Here is a 4,813-nt window from a genome sequence, read left to right as displayed (position 1 = left end):
CTAGGAAGAGATCGATTTGAAGTGTTTTTCAAAAAATTCAAAATGGCAGAAAATCTATATAAGCGGAAGTTATGGGTTCTTGAGGCAGATTTGTTCCTCATGAGGAGAGGCATCTCTGTGCAAAGTTTCATGTCTCTACGACATACGGGGCATGAGATATGCTCATTCAAAGTTTGCAATTACAATCGGTTGCTATAGCGCCCCCCTTTGGCCAATTGATGTAATATTGCTTCATTCCCATCCTCCCACGACCCTCTACCACTGTGCCAAATTTCACATGGATTGACCAAGTCAGTGAGGAGAAAAATGTGGAACAGACACACACACACACACACACAGACAGAGTTTTCATCATTATATAGTAAGATAAGATAAATGGGAAAAACACACATATGAATCCTGATATGACTGTTCTGATGATGGTCATACTGCCAGTGATCAGATATTTATCAGATTTAGGATCACATATGAAAGTGGCTGAGATCTGATGGGGAAAAAAATCTAATTTCTGTGACCACACCTCTCTGCAAAAAAAAATCGGATTTGGGCCACATTTACTTGTAACATGAACACAGCCATAGATCCATATGAAGTGACAGCACAAGGCTGGATTACAGACCCCGACATACCTTGATACTGTAAATTATCTCCATTTTGGACTGAGTGGATAGACTTTGAGAATAAAAGTGACAGAGTGCTCATGAGATGGTGCCCCCAACCCACACAGTGTGACATCTTCACACTCTCTATAGCACCTGAAGACTCCAGACGAAAAAAATATAGTGCTACACGCAATACCCCCACAGCACTGCAACTAACTGCTGACTGGCTCCAGCTTAATATCAAAAAGACAAACAGAAAAGTGACGTCAATCTTCTCATCTAACTTTCACCAATACAGCTAAAAAGTTTATTTCCCAAAATGTTTAACGATTCATTTAAGAAAATGCCAAAATATTGGCAAGTAAGACATTTTCTATGGAATCCCCTGGAACAGTTTCCTTTACCAGCACACTTTGTGGTATACCCAAAGGTCAAAGATTGCTGATATGCACTTATAACTTCCTGTTTCTGTTTTTGCAAGACGTAACCATAGAATATCAGAAAATCTAAAAGTACTTGTCATGAAATGAAAAATGAAGCAGCATGTGAACACATATATGGACAGAGAGATAAAATAACTAACTTGTTCGACATTTTCCTGCTTTTGGACACATTTTCTCACCACTGCCTTTAGAAACAAGTCCCAAATCTCCTTACAGTTCCTCACACACACACACACACACACACACACACACACACACACACAGGCTGCATCAGCTTCAGCAGTAGTGTGTCCTCTCAGAGACAGCACGTCAGACGTTATTACATTCGTAGCAAAAAAATTACAGACATTTGACAGAAGTAAGATCACAGGATTTCTCCTTCACTACCAGAATAGTGGCAGACATGCTGTCAAGCCTGCATCTGTTTACACACAAATGCACGCACAGCTCTCCTCCTCACCCACACTCACTTAGGGAGCATAAATGATAAAGTCTTACCTGTCAAATTTTCCTCTGCCTGTGCTCTCCTCTGCAGTCAGTAACACAGCCACAGTGAACGGTCCAGCTCCAGGTAAACCACTCCCCTGCCTGTTGTGTCCTGCACTCCTGCTTCCAGGTGACACTAACAAGCTCTGCCATCAAAGGTGAGAAGAATCAGGTGAGCGTGGGCTGAACAAACACGGCAATCCACACTCTCCTGAGTGACAAAACACAGCAGATTGGCCGCCTCATTGGTTGTGAGTATGAACAAACCCACAGATTGGCAGGTCCGTCCTATAGCTGGTAACTTTTTAACTTCTATCCAGAGAATAATAATAATAAAAGTGGTCAGAATATTATCAGTGGCGGTAAATGTCTTGTTCCTTTTTTTCTCATGCTTCTGTTTTTAAACGTCTCTGCTGACCCTGCACACAGAGAACATGATCAGAAATGCATTCAGTTTCTTGCACAACATTTAATACTGCTTGGCCTTATGTCGACTAAAGCTGAAAGCTTCAGGTTACAGTACGCTTGGGTAATCGACCATTTAGGCGCTGTGTTGCCAAAATCAAATTGAGTCAGGACCTGAAGGCACAGGTTGCTACTTGGAGATACTCTGTGATGCATGTGGAAATCTAGCTCCACATTGCCATCTGATGGACTGACTGGAACAAACAGCACAACAGATCAGGGCCAGTGGCAGTAACTGTGGGTTCACTATGGAGGTTTGATTATGATTAAAACCTAAAGTCTACTGGAGTAAAAAGAAAAACATGCTCATGTTGAAAGGTGCAGCAGCCTCATCATCCTATCTGATTTTCTCCCTTAGTCTCATTTGAGGGAAAAGCAAAGATGCATGGTCACACACGTCTCTCAGAGCATGTAACACCAGTAAAAGACATCTAATTTTAAGTCTGTAGGTAATTGATGTGGAAAGTAACAAAGTACGTTCGCTCAAGTACTTTGTTTAAAGGGACAGTTCACCCCCAAATCAAAAATACATATTGCTCTGCTTACCTGCAGTGCTACTCATCAGTCTAGACTGTGTTGGTGTGAGTTGCTGAATGCTGGAGATTTGCCTTCTCTTGAATGTAATGGAAATAGATGACACTCGGTTTATGGTGCTCAAAACAATGACTCTTTCCAAACATCATGACCCGGTTGAACCTCAAGATAATCCACAGACCTTGTTGTGAACAGTTTCCCGCCAACGGTATCATCACGCAGAAGGTAGCATGCATCTATTCATGAACGGGAGGCTTGCACTCAGTGGTGGCTCTAGCCTAAATGCCGCCCTGGGCGACACCCCCCTATGATATCTCCAACACTCGGAAACTTACACTAAAACAATCTAGACTGATAAAAAGCTCTTCGGGGAAGAGGAAAAAAAATGTGTTTTGGATTTTGAGGTGAAGTGTCCCTTTAAGTACCTGAACTTTACATCACTTCCTATTCTCTTTTATACTTTTATACTGTAACAGATGAAACTATCCACCAGTAGATAAAGCTCTTAGAAGTCGTTTTAACCAGCTATAATATACAGTGACACATGCAGACATACATCAGTAAGAGTAACCTGAAGAGCCACGCTGCTGCATAAGTACTTTCACATTTGATGTTTTAAAGTACATCTGCCCGCCAATGCTTTTGTTTATCTACTCAAGTTAAATGAATGCAGTTTTATTGTAGTGAAGTTAGTTTACCTGAGGCATTGCTACTTTTTTACCTGCCTGTCCTGTAACTCTGAGCAGCCAGAACTAGTTCAGTCACTATCTGGCATTTCATCCGGAACAAGGAAAAAGACTTGTTTTTTCCCCCGCCCCTTATGGAAACTTGATAAGCTTATTTTGTTACAGTGTGAACTGATAATGTCGCCGCAGTATTTATGGTGAAAACGTCCCGTCACTGTTTACATTTCTTGTTTCTTTCTTCTTTTTTTCCCAACATCCACGTTCATCGAGCTCACACTGAGGTGCATCTCGCTGTGTGTGTGTTCTCAAAGAAGGAAACAATTATGAAGCACAAACACTAAATTCTCAAGACGACTTGTAGATGGTGAAATACAGTGTACTTTTACTAACTTCAGTCCTGTTTTGTGGGAAATTGAAGCTGTCTGAGCAAAAGTTGTAACATAGGCAGCTGATTTGGGTTTGCAAATAACTTGTGGCTGTAATCTACACTATGAGGAGATTTCCCTACGAGTAAATGTCAATGTGGGCAATGTGCTTGTTTGCTTTCTTTGTGAGAGTTAGATTGGAAGATTGATATCACTCTGTACACTAAACATGAAGCTACAGTGGAATGGTAACTTTAGCTTAGCATAAGCAGTGCTGCAATGTAACAAAGTATAAAATCCTTTGAGTTGCGACGACCTATTTTCTTTCCAAGTGTAATGTAGGCTCCATTTTTGAAGGTGGTGTACACGTTAAGAAGAAGCCACTGTATTCTCCAGCATCCATGTAAATATGATTTGTTTGCTTATTTCTGCTCAGCCTGGATGCACCAAGTCTCATCTATCATTATAAGATTGGAGACCGGAGTCGCACAGCAGAGAGGGCGAGTAATGATTCAAGGAGATAAAGATTTGTGACAGGTAACTGTGCGGTGACTGCTCCACTGCAGCGTGTCAGCCCTGGATAGTCAAAGGTTTTCTTTAAATCCTTTCAGCTGTGAAGAACACCTTGTTTTCTTCAAGTGTAATGTCGGCTCCATTTTTACGGTGGTGTAGCCTACATGTAAACAGGAAATAAACCTCATAATTCTTTTTATTTACAGCCTTTACTTTTACTTTCAATACTTTAGCACGTTTAATATGATAAAATTACTTTTGATACTTAAGTACAGTAAATATCAGATGCTTTAAGACGTTTACTCAAGTAATATTATAATAGGTGACTTTAACTTAGTCATTTTCTGGTAAGGAATTTGTACTTGTGCTGCCTTTAGACACCTTTCACAAGTATTGAAACCTTTGAACCCTGCACACATTGGTGCAATTTCTTTCAAAAAAAGGAAAAGGAAAAAGGCAATGAGCAACTTGGTAATAAATGTTCCCCAAATTGCAATAAAATAAAATAAAAAATTGATTTAGGCAATATCTTTTAAAAAGCTAAGGAAAAAGACAATGAGCAACTTAGTAATAAATGTTCCCCAAACTGCAATAAAATAAAATAAAAAAATAAAAAATAAAATAAAAAATAAATACACTGAATAGATTTAGGAAATATCTTTTTAAAAGCTAAGGAAAAAGGCAATGAGCAACTTGGTGATAAATGTTCCCCAAACTGC

At 39.8% G+C, this 4,813-nt stretch overlaps 1 protein-coding gene across 2 annotated transcripts in view; it reads right to left on the bottom strand.

Moving 5' to 3' along the window:
- mgat3b (beta-1,4-mannosyl-glycoprotein 4-beta-N-acetylglucosaminyltransferase b) overlaps positions 1 to 1,666 on the bottom strand; it is a 114,767-nt gene extending 113,101 nt beyond the window's left edge. For both annotated transcript variants that reach the window (XM_050045618.1, XM_050045621.1), the window contains exon 1: positions 1,544 to 1,666. The gene's annotated coding sequence lies outside the window, so the exon portion shown is untranslated. The remainder of the gene's footprint in view (positions 1 to 1,543) is intronic.
- Positions 1,667 to 4,813: the final 3,147 nt, after the last annotated feature.

The sequence above is a fragment of the Epinephelus moara genome, chromosome 5 (genome assembly GCF_006386435.1).
Source record: "Epinephelus moara isolate mb chromosome 5, YSFRI_EMoa_1.0, whole genome shotgun sequence".
NCBI classification, from domain to species: domain Eukaryota; kingdom Metazoa; phylum Chordata; class Actinopteri; order Perciformes; family Serranidae; genus Epinephelus; species Epinephelus moara.
Note: the sequence above shows the minus strand (reverse complement) of the source record. Positions and strands in the feature narration are given on the sequence as shown.